General features: G+C 36.2%; 2 long non-coding RNA genes across 2 annotated transcripts; both read left to right on the forward strand.

Annotated features, from left to right (window-relative positions):
- The first annotated feature begins 8,608 nt into the window (after positions 1-8,608).
- On the forward strand, positions 8,609-10,571 carry LOC107769098 (uncharacterized). Its single transcript, XR_001644325.2, has 3 exons — positions 8,609-9,623; positions 9,708-9,779; positions 10,005-10,571. It is a non-coding gene; the product is annotated as an uncharacterized LOC107769098 (long non-coding RNA).
- Positions 10,572-11,670: 1,099 nt separating this feature from the next.
- LOC107769097 (uncharacterized) lies at positions 11,671-14,954 on the forward strand. Its single transcript, XR_001644323.2, has 3 exons — positions 11,671-11,836; positions 12,005-12,069; positions 14,723-14,954. It is a non-coding gene; the product is annotated as an uncharacterized LOC107769097 (long non-coding RNA).
- The last annotated feature ends 7,370 nt before the right edge of the window (positions 14,955-22,324 follow it).

Consider the following 22,324-nt stretch of genomic DNA (forward strand, 5'->3'; position numbering starts at 1 on the left):
CATATGGAGACTTGAGCGGATTGATAACTGATGTGGGTCGTAGAGCTGTGTTGTGAGTGATGTTGGATCGGCTTGCACGCCACAACTGTTATATTAGTATTGAGGTGACGCGTACGCCAGGCCCCACATTGGGCTAAGTATTACTGATTTTAAGGCTGTGTGTGCACTAGGCCATATTGGCTTATGATTAGCGCTTGGGCAGAATTGCCCCCTTCGGAGTCTGACATACCAGCAGTGGACGCAGGTACAGTATTTTATATACGTATTTTATTGATGTGCATTTATGCCAGGCACTCGTACAGTGCTAAGTATTGTTGTGTGTGTTGGTAAGGGCCTTGGGCCAGGCACCGTGAGTGTGCTAATTGTGGTTATTCTTGATGGTTTCACTGTGATGATATTGAGTTTACATGTATATTTGTCATGTAGGCATAGAGATGTATTTTTCCTCATGCTAGACGGTAATATGACATTTGATGATTTGACAAGTATATTTGACATATAGGCATAGAGATGTATATTTTTCATGATAGGCGGTATTTGATAATTGATGACTTAACATGTATATTTGACATGTAGGCATAGGGATGTACTTTCCTCATGCTAATTGGTAAACGAAAATTCCTATCTGGTGTTGTGAATTGATAAATGTGATTCTTTTGATAAACTCATATTTAGTTGATTTCGGTGGTAAGATTTGGACTTGACAGTCATACTTGAGAAGCATGCCTACTTTCCGTAACTATGAATAAGCCGAGCATATATCTCTTGAGTTATTTTCCTTTACGACCCTCATTATATTATTACGAGTTGTTATTGCTATTGATGTTGGACTTCGACTATCTTTCGAGCTTGTCACTGCTTTCAATCTGAGGTTAGGTTTGTTACTTATTGAGTACATGGGATCGGTTGTACTCATACTATACTTCTGCACCTTGCGTGCAGATCTCGATGCCGATGTTGTTGTGTATGGCGGGAGCTGGCATTGAAGCTATACTTGCTTTTCGGATATAGCTGTCACTTGTCCTTGGTAGTTTTAGAATTGCAAATCTATTTATGTATATTTCGAACAGATGATATATTTATTTTGTAGCGACTTTGTAAATTCTAAGTCTTAGAAGCTCATGATTAGTACTACCGATCCTTGAAATTTTGTATTGAAGTTTAGTTATTTTATTCAATGACTCATATCATTCTTATTTGAGTTATGTTGGTTGTGATTTGGCTTACCTAGCGGGTAGGGTTAGGTGCCATCATGACTAGCGGATTTTGGGTCGTGACAGTATAGTTGCGTGTGATAGTGAGGGGTATTATGCCAGGCACCGTGACCGTGCTAAGTGTGGTTATTCTTGATGGTTTTACTGTGATGATATTGACTTGACATGCATATTTAACATGTAGGCATAGACATGTACTTTCCTCATACTAGCTGGTAAATAAAATGTCTTATCTGTGTTGGGCTTGACTGTTATACTTGGAAAGCATGTCTAAGTTTTCAGTAATTATGAACGAGCTGAACATGAAATATTTGAGTTATTTATTTCTATTTTCTTCATTATATCCTAAGTTGTTATTGATTACTCGATATTGGATACTGACTTTTCTTCCGAGCTCGTCACTACTTTCAGCCGAAGGTTAGGTTTGTTACTTATTGAGTGCATGGGGTCAATTGTACTCATACTATACTCTGCACTTTATGTGCAGATCCAGATAATTTCGGGCGCGGTGATTGCTATAATCCTCACCGGTACCAGCTCGGGGAGACTACAAGGTAGCTGCTATATCGTTCGCAGACCTTTTAGTTTTCTCTCATTTATTTCTATTATTACTGTTCTATTGTTTAGACAATTGTGTTGAGGATTTGGCCTTGTATTTTGATATTGAGTAGTGCTCATGTACTCATTGACACCAGACCTTTGGGATGGTTGTAGTAGTTATTATCGTTGTTTTCTCAAATATCTCATGATATTTTCGTTCTTGAGATTATTAAGTTCTATTTTGTTGAGCTCATTATTATTGTGAAAGTGTTGGCTTGTATAGCAAATAGTGTTAGGTGGTGTCGCAGCTCGGGAGTTTGGATCGTGACAACATTAAGATTAAAAAAAACACCCCAACCCATCAAGTTCTTTGTTTCCCAACTCAAAAACAGAAACCAAACCTGACCAACTTCATTTCTCGTCCCTTTTCTTTTCTTTTCTTTTTCTTTTGGCATCTATGACGAATCGCCGACCTTCATCTCCATTCTCACTCCCTTTCTACTATATATATTGAAAGTTTAGTAACAATTGTTAGCATGCAAAATACGATTGATTGGGTATTGATACCCCGTAACATTCTCAAGATCTACAAATGTTTTTGTGCGATTACTCTATGTTGGTGCATTTCACTCCGCAAGTTCTATATTTTTCAAACGAATCTCTTGAGGTTTTTGTATTCTTCGGGTAGCCATGGCCATCGGTTGAGCTTTGCTTCATCACAGTAAAAAGGTGTATGCATACTTTTCAACAAAGAGGAAATTTTCGTTACTCGCCCTCCGTTTATTGTTTTTAGCAGTAAAGAGAGGAAATATCCAGTTCAAGTGTCTTGCTTTAATCGTTCTTTATTGCATTCAGATTAATGCTCAAAACTGACACTGAGAATTAGAACGTTTGAATTAGAGTTGAAGTGACATTTGGTTTTGTAAAAATAGCATATAAATGGGAAAGATAGGGAAACGGTTGAATTGGAATTGGGCTAATCTCCTATTCGGCTCTTCATAGGAAGCTGTAGTTGGATTGTTGAAACCTCGTCAAGGCCTCTAATCTATATATATATATATATATATATATATATATATATATATATATATATATAAGAGAATAATAAAAAAGTGAGGTGACACCTCTCTTTGGCCAAGGAACTCACTTATCTTTTTTCTCCTTTTTGGGGGCTTTTCCTCTAATTTTTTATTAAGTTTAAATGTCTTATTTTCTTTGTTCCAACTCGGAGAATTTAAAACGTTGCAACAATTAAACTAACGGTTACAACGATTGAATTGATACTAAAATGGATCATTAAAGTTGCAACCATTGAATTGAAATAATGGGTCGTTAAAGTTGCACAAGTGTCTCTTGGCTTGCAGAATAGTCTTTCCATATTCCAAGCTTAAGTTTTAACTTTCACAAAAAATAATTTATCCGATAGTTTATTCATTAATATGTTGAGTTGATTGCATCTAAAAGTCAAAAGCACTTACTACACTTCTTGAGAAAAATCTACATCTGAAGATCTGAAGAATTAGGAGAAGATAAGGCAATAGCTGAAGAAGAGAAGGCGCTTGCTTAACAGAAAAAAAAAAAATTAACGAGGCAGCGAAACTGGTATGTGTTTACTACATCTTCTACATCTATTTTGAGTCATTTTTCTTTATAAATCAAAATGTAAGACTCTCTTATGAGTCATTCTATATTTCACATGTTTTCTTTCCCCATTCTCATCAGTACTTCCTAATGAGCAGTTTATGGCACTGTAATAACGTCAGAGGTAATAATACATCTACAAATTTATCATTTTATTAATTTCATGTTTTTTGACAAATGAATATGTCTTTAATTTGATGATTTTTGGTTACTTAACTTTTTGATATCCTACTTTATGGCAAATATTGAAAATATGCGACATTATCATCAAACATCAATAGACGACGCAAACCCGATAATTAGTAAATATGATATTGTGAGAGGTGGAATAGAAAGGAACTTTACCAAGCCAATAGAGTGACTTATTCTTGCAACAACTTTATTCTGCCTACAATATTTGGGTTATCTTTTTGTCAAGGGCTACTTGAAGTGTTTGCCTTTGTCATTGAAGAGGTTTTTATTGCTTTGATTATGACTGATGGTGAAGAAAAAGAAGAAAGAAAGGAAAAGAAACTCCATGTTTTAAAGTTTTAAAAAGGAAGAAGGGACGGATGAATAAGTACTCAAGTAAGAGAAATACACTTAGTTGATTCTTTTTTTTTTCTTCACTTTCTTTTTTTTTAATTATTTCTTTTTTCTATCCTTCTCTTTTTACTTCTTTGATTAATTTTTATTTGAGAGAATTGAAAAACTGTCTACTTTATGAAACATATATATGAACAATTACTACTTCGTAAAAAATAAAATAATTAAGGAAAAGAAGCCTTAGAGAAAGAAAAGAATGCAAACGATATCATAGATTCATATTCCCAGATTTTTGTCTTATCATTTTTTCTCTTTTTTCATTAGTTCTTTCTTTAAAAAATTGTGTTTTCCTAATTCAAGTAACATGTATTTATCTAAATGATTTTAAATGAATTGTTTCAAAACCAAGGGTATTCACAATTTGTCCCGTTAATTTTTTTATATATATAATATCTAAACAAAATCATGAAAATATTTTACTGTAAAAAATGTTATATAGTGTTTTAAGAGAATCATATCATGAAAATAGAGAAAATATGATAAAATCATGTAAAAATGGTTGATTAGTAAACATTATTTGCTTATAGAAAAATTATAACATTACTCTTTTATAATTTTTTTTATTTTTTGATAACCGCGCAAAGCGCGGGCAAATACACTAGTATATATATATATATCCTCGGCAAAAGTACTAGTTCCATCTTCGAATTCGGAGTCCTCTAACAACTTAGATAAACTCTCACTGTACGTCCATTTCAACGATGAAATAAATAGAGACATGCAAGACTTTTGCAGAATGAGAAAAAGAAAAAGTTTAGAGTGAAAGAGACGATAACTATCGCCATGAATTGAAAGGGCAATTAAACTCTTTTTTCTTGTCTTGGTGCTTAATGTTAGAAAGTGCCAAGATTTCTCTGGCTTTTTGGTTTTTAGGAAAAGGTGAGGGCTGTAGGAATAATAATTTATAAGTAGATAAAAGTTTGCTCAAAATGGTATCAAAAGAGGCATAGGTACTAGGTTCGATCCGAACACTGACAATCTGACATGACAGTATATAATTGATGACATACCTTTCTAGAACGTTCGGTATAAAAATTAAAGTCTAGGTAAAATTCTCTAACGCCAAATTCATTTCCACCTGCACTTACCGTTATTAATTAGTTGCTGATGCTAAAGAAAGTTCGACCTATGACATCTTAAAGATATAAAATTTTCATTAATTTCTTAACTTCCACGTAGAGCTAATAATTTGGACTTAATAAAATGAGATATTCTTAGTCCTCAAAGTAATTATATTAACGTTGCATCTCTTCCTCACGGCCAGAGCCGGCTTAACGGTAAAGCCTCTAAAGCATATGCTTTACGCCCCCAAATTTGGGGGCCCCAATTTTAATCTATAACAGGCTAGCAAGTTATCTTTTTTGAGAAAAATGAATATTTTCAGGTTAGAAAAATATATTTTTTAATATAAAAATAAAGATACTTTCAGATATGTTACTAATTAAAGTGACTGTTTTAGTACCACTCTTCAAAAAATTGTGTGAACAAAAAATTTAACAACTGAAATTATTATATTCTACATATTACCTTTTTTTCTCATCAGAAAACATGTAAGTTATATAAATTTTTACACTATTTACTTTCTTTCTTGGTTTGTCCTAGACCAAGAGCCAATCAATCATATAGCATCTATACACTTCTATATTTTCTATATTCTCTAAAAAAACTACATGGCTTAGGAGCTATTGATAAAATATATTGCGCACTCTTTTTTATTTTCCCTCATGTTTCAAGCAATGCAAGGAATTATTGAAGCAACAAAAAGATATTTTAGAATTAAGTGATCCGTTTTCTTGAATCAGATTCTATTAAACTAACTTACAAGTGTTATTTTATCTCATATTTATTAATTTTATTTTCACTTTATAGTTATATATTATTTTTATCACTTACTAGAATTTAAATATGTCCGACTATTCAAAAATCAAAAAAGAAAGTGTTAGAATTTTACTATAATACCAAAAAGGATTATTAGGAAAAATCGATTATAAAAAATTACTATTAATGTAGCAAAATGTTATATATATATATATATATATATATATATATATATATATATATATATATGAAATTTTTTAAAAATGATAAAGTTAAGGCCTCTCATCAATGTTGGCTTTAGGCCACAAATAATATTTAGCCGCCCCTGCTCACGGCTAGCAGGAAAACACCGACTGATTTCATTTTGAAGGCTTGAGACTTGAGATTAGCAAGAAAGAATTAATAACACCATCAAATTTAAGCGGATATTATATTGCTGCTGCTTCTGCTGTAAATCAGGCCATTTGGTTAAGAATTTTTTTGTTGAGTTCTGATTATTAACACAACAAAAAATAACAAGATCCAACTGAAATTAAATATGATAATCTTTCTGAAGGATCAATTTCAAAGAATTGAATTCAATGTCCCATTGAAGGACAAATTACTTTGCTACTCCTATATATTAATAATCAGGTTTCATTTTTATTCAGGAAGTTCAACAACCCAATGAAGTTATTGATCTGGTTAGTTGTTCATCTGAAGATAACTTGCAGCTTTGCTTACAGAGCCATTTTCTTTTGAAATTCTTATACAAAATACTGGATTCATCACAAAAAATCACCGACGAGGCAATAAAAATATGTAGCATATATATTAGCTCAATTGGAATCATTTAGCTCAATACTCGGAATAAGCTAGCATTAGTCGTTATTAGTAATTTTTTGAAAAATCAGTTGGAACAAGTCAGATTAATTTGCACCTAATAAGGAAAATTTCATTAATTATAACCAAAACAAAAGAGAAAATTATGATGATCACTTAATGTTTGTTTGATAAAAATTTACAATGGGAGGGGGCAATGTTTGGTGGCGATTAAGATAGAAAATACAATATTGAGGAAAATGGTAATGGAAATTAAAGTTACAATAGATCAAAGAAAGAAGAAAAGCTTCGTAAGGCCATAGGTCTCAGGGTTAAGTGCTAGGTGAAAAAATCCAAAGTGGATGTGTAAAATATGTCACACAAAGTGTATATCCTATTGAAGAGAGGAGTAAATTAATAAATAAGAGATGAGGAATTGCAGACTACGACGGAGAATTGAAGAGGTGGCCCGGGGGGGCAAGAATATGCAACTTGTCTTCTTGAGCAACACAGAGAGACAAAGAAAAATGAAGAGCTTTCAATGTATAGACACGGCATTTCCGTGTCCTTTTTTCTCTGCGGAGCATCAATAACTCTTTATATAGTTGTGAAAGCGGAAGCGAATTCAGAATTTAAAATTTATGAATTTGGAATGTCATTGATTACACCAATTATTTAATTTGTACTAAGTTCGAAATTTAATATTTGTATATAATTAAAAAAATTATTAATATATATAGAGAAAAAATTTGAATCAAAATTATTAGGTTCACAAAATTCGTAACTTATACGGTACACCCGCTTGGGAGAGAGTGAGAGCACAAGATAGCGAAGAAACAGGACTAGAGAAGTGAAAGGCGGGCAAGCAGTAAATGCACAAATGTATCTGCATGGAAGTGCGTTTTATGACAAAGACGTGAAAAAAGACTAACTTTGTATTTATCTTACAACCACTAATAAGGGGCGGAAGTAGACTTATATGTTATGAGTTTATTCGTGCCTAATAGTTTCGGTGCATCTGTGTTTGTAAAAAAATTCACAAACTCAATAAAATAAATTAATTGTGATAAAATTTTGAACTCAAACCCGCAAGGTTTAAATTTTGAATCCGCCTCTTACAAATACTCTTTCCAACAAAACAAAGCTTCTTTTCATCTATATAATAACAATAAGCTTCACATTTATCATCGTTACCAAATACCCACTCTCTCCCTCTCTCACATAGTGCTTGTGTACATGTTTGCGTGCTTATAACCACTCAAAGAAAGAAAGAATGAAGAGGACATCTACTCTTACCAGTTCAACAAACATCGAAAGAAAAAGCCCTCTGGTTTCGGATAATTTGTCATTTTGTCAAATTGAGTTTGTCTGAAAATTACTATTTGACATTTTATGAAAATAAGAAAAAATTCATTACTCTTAATTCTATTCAAATTCGCCCTTAGTGTCCGAATTGGTGGAGTGTTAAGTCAGCGAGACATTAAAGAGGGAGATAAATGGTGTTTTATTACTGATACTCTTGCGATTGTTAATGTCTTTATAAAGAAGTGTGAAAATACTTTTAAACACAAATTATATGAAGGTAGTAACTAGTAACATATTTGGATTAATAGGTTTTTTGGGCATTCCATGATATCTCTCAAGCGCCTTGATTTCATAATCAAGCTTCTTATGGTACCTGTATTTTGAGCAAACCCACTCTAAGGGCATTATCGCAGGCAGCTCCAAACATAATCAGTCGGTATAAAAAGAATTGCAAAGAGAACGTAACTTCTATGTAGCGTTAGAGCTTGAAAATAAGAAAATTAAGTAAAGAGAAGAAAACACGAAAATTCTTGATTCAATAAATAGCTCTTACGTACAAAGCTGAAGAAGAATAGCTCCTACAACTATGCCCCATGTAACTTGTACTATTGGACAACATCTATCCTACCAAGCTGGCCTAGAGCCGTTAGGGAATGGAAATAACAATACTCAACTGGACTGAATATGAAAATGCTATAATTTAAATAAGACACCCTAAACCCATGAGGCCCAATAATTCAAAAATAACCAGGTCCACTCACTGAATTTGAAGTCATGATTATAATCGTGGCATTCCATCCCACGTCATACAAAACCCTTCCTCTTCAACCTTTAGGATCACATTTTAGAAACTCCAATTTGAGAAGAGCATAATCTTCCCAAATAGCTTCTTCTTTTGGCAGGTTCGCCCATTCAACCAAGACATGTATTACCGCCCTGTTTCCTCTCTTGACCAATTTTCTTTTCAAAATCACCACTGGTGCTGCTAAAATCCAGATATCATCGGAGCAATACGGGGTTTTTGGGATGGAATAATGTGATCTCCTACCCTCTTCTGATGAATTTTTGAAGTAGCTGGCAATTTGAGTTAATACGCCACTGGCCCTATTTCCTGATCACTTCATACGGCTCAAAGAATCCAGCAGATAACTTCAAACTCCTCTGCATAGCCATGGATACCTGCCGATAAGGCTGCAATTTCAGAAATACCATGTCCCCTATTGCAAATTCCCTTTCAGTTCTTTTGGAATCTGCATATTACTTCATTCCATTCTGAGTCTTGATCAAATTATCCTTCGGAAATTTGTTGACAATCTACCTTTCTTTCATTAACTGGTCCACAAATTCGAGTTTGAATTGTAAAATAAACTCGAAGGATGGCAGAGAAGGTTAGCCATACATACCCTTAAATGGAGTCATCCATATGGATGAGTGAAAATTAGTGTTACCAGAATTCGACCATCGGAATCTATTTGCTCCAATCCTTGGGTTTGTATCGTGTCATACAACGCAGATAAGCCTCAATACACTGATTCGATCTTTCTGATTGTCATGGTAAGCTGAACTAAGCCTTTGCTCGACTTACAGGCCTTTAAAAAGTAAATTTCAAAATAAACTCTTGAAAATTATGTCTCTATTGGACATGATGGAATGTAGAAAAACATGAAGCTTACAAACATGGTGCAACAAAATTTGTGCCACCTGAGAAGTATTATAAGGGTGAGTTAAGGTGAACAAATGGGCATATTTTCTATACATGTCGATACTAACTAAAATGGTGTCTTTTTCATGTGATCTTGGTAGGCCTTCAATTAAGTCCATCGTCAAGTGCTCTTAAGCTTTGGATGGAATTGATAATGGCTACAAAAGTCCAGGGTAAGGGACATGTTCTCCCTTATTTCTTTGGCAAATTTCACGGCTTTTAACCCTTTTCTTGACATCTGCCAGTAGCCTAGTCTAAACGAATATAGCTCTAAATCTTTGTTGTGCCCCTAGTATAGATAAGTGTAGATTTTTACCACTTATTAGCACCTTTTTGCTTTTGTTTTTATCAAGTATTGATTTATGTTCCCAATACTAATGAAAGTGTGCAAATTGCAGGAATGTTGGAAATTTGGGCTCTCATGAAGAAATCTGACTCAAAAAGAAGTGTTCCGACTCACAAGGCAAGAAGGGGCGCAATACACAAGAAATGCGGTGCGCAGAGGTATTTCTGCGGCCACAGAAGAAAGTGCGGACTACAGAATTGGTGAAGAAGCCCAACAGACTTTAAGCAGAAGTACGGACCGCACATGAATTGTGCGGCCGCAAAACAGGATTCGCACCGACAAGAATTCAAATGTTCAGAGAGTGTACAAATTACCAAGACTTGAAGCCTTGCCTGAAGTGCGGACCGCACAAGAGTTATGCGGCCGCAAAAGCCCTTGCAGCCGCACACCAAATTGTGCGGCTGCAGAATCCAAGTCCCTACAAAACCAAGCAATGTACGGACTACACATGGAATTGTGCGGCAGCAGAATCTCCCGAGTGGCATTTTTGTTAGTGAATTTTGGGCCACTATAAATAGATGGGAATCACATTTTTAAGTCAAATTTTGAAGTTCAAGCAGCTGTAGCCGTTGTAATTTTCCATTTTAGGATATTTGTGATCATTTTGGAATTTAAACATCATAGTTTATCATTTTAATCTTATATTATGAGTTTAATTAGTATTTCTTCTTTATTTTCTTCATTTTCTACTATGAGTAGCTAGATTATTACTAGGGTTGTGACCCAACCCTAGTGTGTAAACCTTATAGGTATTTGATTTAATGCTTGTTCATCATTAGGTGTTGATCATTTAGCCTTATTTATGCTTTAATTTTAGAATTAATGGTTGCAAACATTGATTCATACATTTTTTACTTAGTCTTTACTTGAGAAAGATGGACCTAGTCTTGGAAAGCTTGGCTAACAAGAAATTGGGCTAATTAAGGATTTGATTAGCCTAAATAAAGGGTTGAAACTAGAGATAGGGAAAACCCGACTTGAGCTCTTATCAACTATTTAGCTTGATACCCATTTGGGCTTGAGAAAGCCAAATTGGGCAAAATCACTCTATGATCGACAAGTATTGAGTGAATAACGTACAGTTGAGAGCTATAATACACCCCTGATCAGTAAAACATGTGTTAACGTTATTAACCCATTAGGCAAACACCTAGGTGAAGGCCACATCCCTAGGCTTTTTAACCATTTGGTAAAAACAACAAAAACAATCATTCGCTTTCTAGTTTCTTCTCATTTGTTAGTGTTAATTTAGAAGTAAAAAATAAAATCCATTGTTTGGAAGTGCAATTTAGTTATTTTATTTGCTCTCGTCAAGTGTATACCTTACTAGAAAATTGGGCTATGACAACGCTTTTTATTGCAACGGATCAGTAACTGTTGCTATAGATGATGTATTGCAACGAGTTTAACCGTTACAAATAATTATTGGAACTACCGGGACACTTTAGCAACTGAATCGTTGCAATAGTCTAAAAACCGTTCCGATAGAGGTATATATGTCAACAATTTGTATAACCGTGGCAATAAACATATCTATGGTAACAGTTGGAGAAATTCATTTTGCTATCGCGACGGTCAATAATTCCCTCCTTATTTTTCACACAAATTTTCTATACCCACTCAAATTAAAGGGGCCCACAATTTGATTTTTAATTTTTATTTTTTAGTTTTTATATCTAATAAAATACTAAATATCTAAAACCCCTAATTTTAGTACCATCCACACTCACAAAATTAAGATCTGTGTCCTTAAATATTCTCCTCCAGGCTCCAACACCTTTGTTCTTCCGGAAATTAGTAGGAGAGGATCGACTGGTCATCTATCATCGGCCGCACCGACGGCCGCGTGCTAATCCTTTAGGGTTTCTCCAAATCTAAAAATCGGTAAACATACTCTTATTGCAAAAGTTTCTTTAACTCTTGTGGGTGTTGATTTTGGGCCTCATTCATGATTTTGGGCCCGAAGCTCTTCTTTGGGATTTTAGCTCTCTTGATCTGATTCTTCTAAGGGGCGAAATTTTGAATCTTTTGTGCATGAAATTTTCATTACAGAAATGGACCAAACAATTGAAAGGTCTCCAAATGCACATAGAGGTTTTCGAGTTCAACCTCCACTGGTGAATCCTCATAATCTTTTTGACTTTTTTTCCTTCTATTTTCTTCTATTAATTTGTTTGATTAATGCCTTTTCTTGAAATACCCTGATGATAATTCCTAGTAAAGGTGCTATCTTTACAAGAATTTTTGGTATTTAGCTTGTTTCTTGAGGTATCCTGATGATAATTCCTGGTAAAAGAGCTACCTTGGCAAGATTTTTTGGTATTTAGCTTGTTTCTTGAGGTACCCTGATGGTAATTCATGGTAAAGGAGCTACCTTGAGATGAATTTTTGGTATTTAGCTTTGTTTCTTGAGGTACCCTGATGATAATTCCTGGTAAAAGAGCTACCTTGAGATGAATTTTTGGTATTTAGCTTGTTTCTTGAGGTACCCTGATGAAAATTCCTGGTAAAGGAGCTAGCTTTGGAAGAAATTCTGGTATTTTAGTTTTTTTTCTTGAGATACCCTGATGAAGATTTTAGTTAAAGTTTTGATCTTTGTAGGATTTTTGGTACTTAATTTTTATTGTTTTTGGGTCTTGTCTTAATTAGCCTTTTGGGCTTTGATTGATATTAAATTGGGAGGTGTTCGGGTGAAATTCTTGCTGAATGTGCAACTTTTCAAGGGGTTCTTTCAGTTTTGCCCGTGTTATTATTTTCAGCGTGTTTCTGGGGTTCACCTCTTCCTGAATTTAAAGCTTCATCTTTTCAGCATTATAGATTGAGAAACAAATATATGTCGTTGTGGTCACATTTCTGAAGATGACCCTCTTTGATCTCTTTGTTTTCCATTTGCTGCAGCTTTTACGGAATTCGTTAATTTGCAAAGGTGTTCTTTAACAATCATATTAGTTCACTCTTTAACAACTTTGTTAATTCAATTTAGCAACTAGAAAAAAATGCCGAGGGTCTTCCGGAAGCAGCCTCTCTGTCTTTTAAAGGCAGAGGTAAGGTCTGCATACACTCTACCTCCCCAGACCCACTTGTGGGAATACACTGGGTATGTATATTGTTGTTAACTAGAAAAAGATGATTGAATGTTGAGTTGACTTGAGTCCTTGAGCTGTTTCGAGACTATAGTTGCCTTTCTGGAATCTCCCATCACAGACTCACGGTTAAGATTGACTGAAGTCAATTATTTGTGATAAGTGAATAAAGTTATAATTACGTTGCATCTTATTCAACTGAATATATGTGTTGTATAAGAACTAGAAGTTTCTACTATGGTGTGAGTTTCTTTCTTTCTTTTATCAGAGTAGATTGTGATTGCCAAGGAAGACTTAACTTTTGATCTGCATGTGGTTATCTTGATTTTTTATTTCATTCATTCGTTAGGAATAATGAGGACATTTATGATTGTCTATGAGATTGACATGGTGCTATAATATTAGTGTTGTCTTTCCATTTCCATTTTACAAGGGATTTTCTTCAATTTTTTGAAATATGAGTACCTGGATTTATGATGAACTTATAGGTGTTGTGCTGTTCCACTTTACTGCGATCAAGGTTGGAAAGAGTCCCTCTCTTACTGGGTGTAATCTAGTTTGTCTTTTGCATGAACTAGATACGCTAATTCTGCACTCAATTTTCATTTGAATTCAACTCTACAAGCAAGAGGTGGCCTGAAATTGTACTATTTTATACTTCCTTTTGTCATCGCTTGAATAGAAGTATAACGAGATGGAGCATTCCTTTTGTCATCGCTTATAATTTTTTGCATTGTGCAGAGATATATTTTCTTCCAATTACGAGTCCAATTATATATATGTTTTGATTATGTCCAGTCGTCTTGAGTCTCTGCCATAGTTGTTTGTGTGCCTTGATATAAGGTATATTGTCTAGTTGCCAAAAGACGGTGTCGTTATACTGACTAATGCAATGCATTTTTTGTTCTTTGGTTCATTAGATTATTTTTTTTATTATAGTGCTTGTTTATGTATTACTGTAAAGACCTTTCTTGTTATTCTTTCTAAAAGCAATATGCTATATTTTTTCTTGGTAATAATAATATAGTATCGAGATGTAACTTTTCTTAGCTTGAATATTAATTTTGGTGATTTGACCATGTTATATAGGATATCCATGGATTATGGTGATAAAAGTTGGATGAATCTCCTAAGATGGGCGGATGAGTATATTCGTGGAGTGAATAATTTTCTTAATGTAGGTTGGCGATGGGGTTTATTCTCCGTCCTAGGATATTTAGGGAAAGATTATAAAAACATATAAGACTATATTCGTATATTGTTCCCTAAACATCCTAAGATAGAGAATAAACTTCATTGTTATTCTTGATCCCATAGATTCCTATCAAATCATCTTGTTGTTGCTAACTTTTTGCATTCTTATCTTGATCTGGTATGCTTGTAACATTCTCTATTTCAATGGATTTTTCTTATTCCTCTCTAAACTACTGCTGGGAAAGGTCAGTAACATATGCTATGTTCTTTTTTAGCAGCTTGCACGCACATTTGATGCCTAATTTTGGGTCTACATAACGTGTTTATCTGTAGAAGAGCTAGGCTCATGACTAGCATCTTGTATGTCTAATCTTTTCTTTTCTTTTTTGTTCCATATATTTTGCCCAAGCATTCAATATCTTTGGGTGTGCTATGAGCATTCTTCGACCGGATTCTCTTGAAGGGTAATGACTTAATTTATCCTCTTTTGTAGGTGGATTAGATCAAGAAATGAAAGGTGAATGCAGTGAAGATCTAGACCTTACTTAAGATGAATTTTGAATTGCTATAGATGAATGTTCTAGGAATCTTTTGTTAACAACATTCTGAAACTTACTATCTTGAAATGTATTAAACTTATGCACTTGGGGTAGAACATTTGCTTTATGGATATTATTAGCTTGTTGGAGAATTTATATTATTAATAGTTTCATTTTGTGATTTACTTAAATTTTAGAGTTATCATATATTTATTTATATATATATATATATATATATATATATATATATATATATATATAAATTTATATATAAAAAAGGCTATATTTTTGTTTTAAATGAACTGTTACAATAGCCTACCAGAACCGTTGCAGTAGGACACAAATGACGTTCCATTAGAGAATGTAAACCGTTGCAATAGGTCCGGTAAACTGTTTCAAAATGTCCTATAAACCGTTCCAATATCCATACATAACCGTAACAATAACTTTCATAAGTGTTGCATTAGATAATATGGTAACGGTTAGGAACCGTTGTATACTCAATATAGTAACGGTTTTAAACTGTTCCAATTGGAAAGAACAATCATTCCAACAGAGAAAGGAAAAACCGTTACGATAGACGTCTCTATAGCAACGGAAATGCAAACCATTGCAAGAACCGTGCCTATAGCTCTTTTGGCACGCGAGCGGATGGAGCGGTCTGTAAATCGTTCTAATATCTCTATGGCAACGGTTTATCTACCTATTGGAAAGGTTTTCCATGCGTTACTATAGACCAATTTTTCAGTAGTGTATCCTAACACCCATATTAAATTCCCTGTGAAAATTGACCCCGATTTTTGTTGGGTACTATTCTTCCAACGACCGTTTTCACTCACCCATTGCACTCACTCTACCCGGTATGCTTCAATCTCATGTTAAGTCCTGAATGTATTGAACAACGAATTGCAATTAACAATCCTCTTTGCTTTGGTACTGACAATGGTTCGATCGAGAGGCCGAGGCGACACTTCAAAGGGAAGAGGTGAATCTTTTCGGGGTCGAGGTAGAGGTACCTTGCCCCTTGGATAGCCTAAGACTATCAGGAAGAAAATCATAGCTGGCAGAGGGAGAGGTGCAGACCTCTCCGCGTCTAGCTCCTATGTCCCGTCTAGGGAAGTGTCATAGAGCAACTCAGCCTTTGTTCAGGAGGAGCAAACAGCCACACAGTCGAGGCCACATGGGAGATACCAGCTCAAGGATGAGCCTTCTTCATCTCACAGCACCTCCAAGGGGTCGGAGAGTACTAGCCAAGCTTCTGAGCCATCGGCTACACCAGTCACAGAGGCACAGACTATACATGAGATCCCCGATGATGGTATAGGGGGAAATGGTACAGCCACAAGTGTAGAGAGATCAAATAACAAGGAGGTCTGGGAGGATAGGTTTGTCAGCTTGGCCGTATTCACCGATTTTTATATGTGGTGGCCAGTGAGGTCTTTGACTCTTGAGAGACAGTTCCTATTGAAATATTTGAAGAAATACAACCCAGCGATTTTAAGGCAGTTCAGAGCACGAAAGGGTTGGATGTGGTTCACTGAGAGAGTTAAGGATGCCAAGGAATACCTCGTCCGAGAGTTCTATGCTAATGTTGCTCACATAAAGAAGGGGACGAAGGTGACCAAAGTGCGCAACCTCAAGGTGAGGTTTGATCAGCATACGCTAAACGCGTACTTGGGCTTCGAGGATGTTGAGACAAAGGAGTATCTGGAGAAATGTGCAATGAAGGAGGAAGTCCGACCTTGGCTGGTTGAGATCTTAGCACCACCAGGGCCACCACCACCATAGATTACCGTTGGGGTTCCCATTCAGCAGAACACATTGAGCTTCGAGGCGAAGGGGCGGCAGACTTTTGTTTGTAGTAGACTGGATCCGAGCCAGAATGAGACTCATCTTCCTATTCCTCGGGCTGTTCTTGTGGCTTCCATCATGGCCGGGTACCTAATTAATGTGGGTGCCGTAATGTCTTCCAACATTTCCTTGATAGCACGGTAGGATAGCTCAGCCTACCCTTATCCCAACACTATCACAGAGTACCTCACCGATGCAAAGGTAGAGCCGATATCTTTTGACACCAAGGTGAAGCCGAAGAAGCCGTTTGACTGGTATTCACTAATGGATGTGACCAACCCAAAGAAAACAATCCAGCCTTCTACCACCACAAGCCAGTCTGACGAGCCAGCAATGTTAGTTACTGAGACATCGGACCTTCCATCCACCTCTGCTGAGCCTTCTTCCAGTGCCGCTGCTATGCCTCCGCCATCATCCTCATCTCCCACCATAGCCCTTAGGGCAGCTCTGAGGCCAGTGCCCATGCCCATAGCTCAACTATTTGCTCTGCGAGTCTCCCAGACATTGGCGAGTTTCAACAACTGGATGCAGAGAGCTACTTCTAAGCTGTCTGACTTATCTAGTACTGTTGCAGCGCAGTTCATTACTCAGGCACCACAGGCCCCTCTGATAGTGATAAGACGCTCAAGAAGATTCTGGACAACCAAAAGACGATCATAGACACCTTGGTACAACACGGGTCGGTTATTGAAGAGCTGGGAAAGGAAGTGAAGAAGATGAGGAAGTCCCATGCAAGCAAGAAATCAGTGGACAAGCTCAGAAAGGAGGTGACTAGACTTTCCACAGCTGGAGACCTACCTTTTGATATGCTACATGACCCACACCAGTCCGCCTCAGATCCATTAGTACCATCTGCACCGGTAGCACCTGCTGGCCAGTCTGAGGAGCTAGACCTTGCTGTCGACACTGCTGAGGCAGTGCGTGCGATGTTCGCCAACCCCACCACGCCTAGATTTGATGATGATGAGATACAATTGGTTGATCCTGAGGGAGATGATATTGCTGGCGACACTGAGATGTCCAAGGATCCTTAGGGGGTTTTCTTCACCCTCTTTTCTTTCACTCTTATTTTTCTAAGAATTGGGGACAATGCTTACTTTTATTAGGGGGTGGAGTTTATTTGATACATTGACACATTTTGGATACATTTGGACTGTAATAATTTGATGATTCTCGATCTTTTCTTATTTGTATTTATCTATCTTTAGTAGTTATTGTTCATTAGCTTCTTTATTTTTCCATTTTAGTTCTTATTTTGTTAAGTAGCTTTTTTTTATGCTTTCGTAGATAATAAGCCTTTGGTTTTCTTAATGTCACGGTTCTTTCCAAAGGTAATTTTTGTTTGAACCGGGTGACTCATCCCAACAATGGATGGCGTGACAACCTTCTTAAGGGAATGAGTCTGTTTCTGTGTTTAGGTAATAATAATAGTAGTAGTAGTAATGAATAAAAAGGCTTAATCAAGTCATTCTCGAAAAAGAGTTAATCATGCTTCATTTGGTACCAACACACTTAACTACGTGCTTATAGTTAGAGACAAGGTTTGTGAAAGAAATAGCTCTAGTTAGTGACTTTGAGACTCTTGAGTTGACTTTGGCGAACATCGATAGGTTTATTGGACCATAGTGATCTTTAAACTTGAATGTGGTTGTTGTAGGCTCTCGACTCTATCCTCTTTTACGATCTAGTTGCGTGAGGAGTGAGATGTATTATTGCTAGTTCAAGTATCCATGCGAATAGTTTAGAACTTGCCCCGAATGTGCTTCAAGGCAAAATCCTAAGTTTTGCTTGGTTTGAGAAGTGATTGTAGGCTTTCGTTGGCCTATTTGAGCTTTCTATTACCAATCAATGTCATTATCCCTAGTCAACCCCCTTGGATCCTCTAGCCTTTCTCATTTGATAACCATGTTATAAGCCTTTACCCGTTTTATCGTGACCCTCTCTTGGCACCCGAACTTTCCTTAACACTCTTGTGAAGTAAGTGTTTAAAGCATAAGTTTGGGGGAGAGATGAGGAATATGAAAAGGGTATCAAGGCACAAAAATATAAAAGAAATGATCTCTATGAAAAGAGAAGGCAAAAAAAGAAAATAAGAACAAAAAAAAAAGAAAAATGAAAAAAAGAGAATAAGTGGAAGGGTTGATGGATTCAAAAAGAGGTAATGATCCCTAACATGAGCATAAAAGGGAGAAAAAGAATGAAATGAACCAGAAAGACTGATGTCAAGTCTCTCTAGCCCCCAAATAAAAAAAAATGCCTCTAAGAATTGGTAATTGTGAGCCGAGAAATGAAAATGTGGAGTACTTTAGGAAAGGTGTAACCACTTACCCATATGGTATCCTACCCTAATCCAAAAGCCTTCGTTGCAACCCGAAAGAAGTCCTACTTGATTTTGAACTGAGTAAGCTTACATTAGTGGTGATCTACATGAGGGGCAAGCCTATGGTACTTGAAGCCGTACTTGTGACATTCTCTTGTGAGAGAAGAGTGAACCTTTAATGAATCTTAAGATTGAGTGCCAACTTTTTAAGTGAGCTTGGCAAATGGAAGGTAGAGGAGGAAGAGTTTGGAGTCCACCATGACCTACAAGATAGAACAAGAGTCCTTGATGAGTAAAGTCAATTCTTGAAGCTCAAATGTCACATTAGAACTATATGTGCATGAATATTTGACTTGGCACCTTGTTGATAATGCATGAGTAGTGTGGGTAATTGTTGGTCCCAACTGAGTATGAATGGCTCACCATTGACTCGCTGAAATGACCCTTAACTTTGAGGATGTGGTAACTAATTTATTTGCTTGAGGACAAGCAAAGGCTTAAGTTTGGGAGAATTGATAAGTGTGAATTTTGACCACTTATTAGAACCTTTTTGCTTTTATTTTAGTCCAAAAGTATTGATTTATGTTCCCAACACTAATGAAAGTGTGCAAATTGCAGGAATATTAGAAATTTGGGCTCTCATGATGAAATCCGATTCAAAAAGGAGTGTTCCGACTCACAAGGCAAGAAGGGGCGCATTACATAAGAAGTGCGGTCCGCAGAAGTATTTCTGCGGCCGCAGAAGAAAGTGCGGACCGCAGAATTCCCTCTGCGGCCACAGAATAAGTGAAGAAGCCCAGCAGACTTTAAGCAGAAGTGCGGACCGCACATGAATTGTGCGGCCGCAGAACAGGGTCCGCACTAACAAGAATTCAAATGTTCAGAGACTGTGCAAATGACCAAGACTTGAAGCCTTGCCTGAAGTGCAGACCGTACAAGAATTGTGCGGCCGCAGAAGCTGACTTGCAGTCGCAAACCAAATTGTGCGGCTGTAGAATCCAAGTCCCTACAAGACCAAGCAATGTGCGGACTGCACATGGAATTGTGCGGCCACAAAACCTCCCGAGGGGCATTTTTATCAGCGAATTTTGGGCCACTATAAATAGACAGGAATCACATTTTTAGGTCAATTTTTGAAGTTCAAGCAGCTGCAGCCGTTGTAAATTTCCACTTTAGGAAATTTGTGATCATTTTGGGATTTAACCATCATAGTTTATCATTTTAATATTATATTATGAGTTTAATTAGTATTTCTTCTTTGTTTTCTTTATTTTGTACTATGAGTAGCTACACTGTTACTAGGGTTGTGATCTAACCCTAGTGTGTAAACCTTATGGGTATTTAATTTAATGCTTGTTTATGATTGGGTGTTGATTATTTAGCCTTGTTTATGCTTTAATTTTAGAATTAATAGTTGCAAATACTGATTCATGCCTTTTTGACTTGGTCTTTACTTGAGAAAGAGGGACCTAGTCTAGGAAAGCTTGGCTAATAAGAAATTGGGCTAATTAAGAATTTTATTAGCCTAATTAAAGGGTTGGAACTAGAGATAGGGAAAACCCGACTTGAGCTCTTATCAACCATTTAGCTTGATACCCATTTGGGCTTGAGAAAGTCAAATTGCGCAAAATCACTCTATGACCAATAGGTATTGAGGTGGTAACGTAGAGTTGAGAGCTATAATATACCCCATCAATAAAATAAGTGTTAACGTACTTAACCCAATAGGCGAATACCTAGGTGAAGGTCACATCCCTAGACTTTTTAACCAATTGGTAAAAACAACAAAAATAATCATTTGCTTTCTAGTTTCTTCTCATTAGTTTATAATTGTTAGTGATAACTTAGAAGTAGAAAACAAAATCCTTTGTTTGGAAGCGCAATTTAGTTATTTAATTTGCTCTCATCAAGTGTATACCCTAACACTCATATTAAACTCCTTGTGTAAATCGACCCCGACTCTTGTTAGATACTATTCTTCCAACGACCGTTTTCACTCATTCTGAGTTGCTCCTTACTTTTTCCAAATTTCTTTTCGTCAATTCTGATCAATCTATTTTGGATAACTGTATTAGGAAGTGCATTTGTATCCACCAGCAATTGAGCAAAAATGTGTTGCGCCTCCTGGTCATTTTCGCAACTTTCCATCACATTGGCCACCCACCTTTGTTGAACTGCTGTTAACCCATTACATTCATCATCATATTCAAATTTGAGATAATACATTAGCCACCACATTTTTCAACCCTTTTTGTATTGTATTTTTTAGCTTAATCCCATAATCTTTGAAATTCCTTTGTGCTGGAGGGCTGTAGTGATCCTTTCGCCTCTCAAGAACTTGAGATTGAAGTGTTGTGTTCTAATGAAAAATGGTTAGACTGAAAATAATGTATCCATTTTTCAACAGCTAATAACAAAGCAATTAGTTCCTTCTTATATGTAGACAAGCCAATGTGCTTTGGTTGAACTACACTCACGTCAGTACCGAAAAGTCTGGCAGAGCTAGAACAAGGGCTTGGATCATTGCATTTTTAAGTTCATCAACTACACTAGCTGCTTGATTATTCCAGTTAAATCCCCCTTTCTTATGAAGCTCAATTAAAGGCTTACTGATTGCAAACCTTTGAATGAATCTTCTATAACAACATGTGAGTCTAAGAAAACCCTTTAATTCCTTGATTTTTTTAGGACAAGGCCAATTGACTATTGCCTCAACTTTGCCTGGGTCAGTGCTTACACATTGCCCAAAAATAATGTGGCCCAAGAACTCTGCTTGGGCCTCTGCGAAACTGCACTTAGATAACTTAGTAAACAGTTTGTTGGCTCTTAATAACTTAAAGACCTTGGTTAAGTGCTGCAAATAGGCTTCCATAATGACACTGTAAATAAGGAAGTCATGAAAGAAGACAAGAACAAACTTTCGGAGGTGAGGGCCAAAAATCTTGTGCATCAATGCCTAAAATATGTTAAACTCCTATAGCCCATGATGATTCCCAAAGGCTGTCTTGAATTTATCACCTACCTGTATCCTAACTTGAGAATAACCCGACCTTAGATCCATTTTGGAAAAGAACTTAGCTTTATTTAGCTCATCCAATAGGTCCTCAACCACAGAAATTGGGTATTTATTATTTATGGTAATATTATTCAACTTTCTATAATCAACACAAACCCCCCAAATCAAGTCCTTTATTGATCAAATAACTGGTGATGCAAAAGAGAACTGCCAATAACAATTATTTGGGTGTTTCTTTCACCATCTTTTCAATAGTTTTCTTTTGTCCAAAAGAGTATCTATATGGTCATAGGTTAATAGGTTTTAATCCTGGAAACAGCTGTATGGCATGGTCACAAGGTCCGTGAGGGAGAAGACCTTTGGGATCCT

This window comes from Nicotiana tabacum, chromosome 21 (genome assembly GCF_000715075.1).
Source record: "Nicotiana tabacum cultivar K326 chromosome 21, ASM71507v2, whole genome shotgun sequence".
NCBI classification, from domain to species: domain Eukaryota; kingdom Viridiplantae; phylum Streptophyta; class Magnoliopsida; order Solanales; family Solanaceae; genus Nicotiana; species Nicotiana tabacum.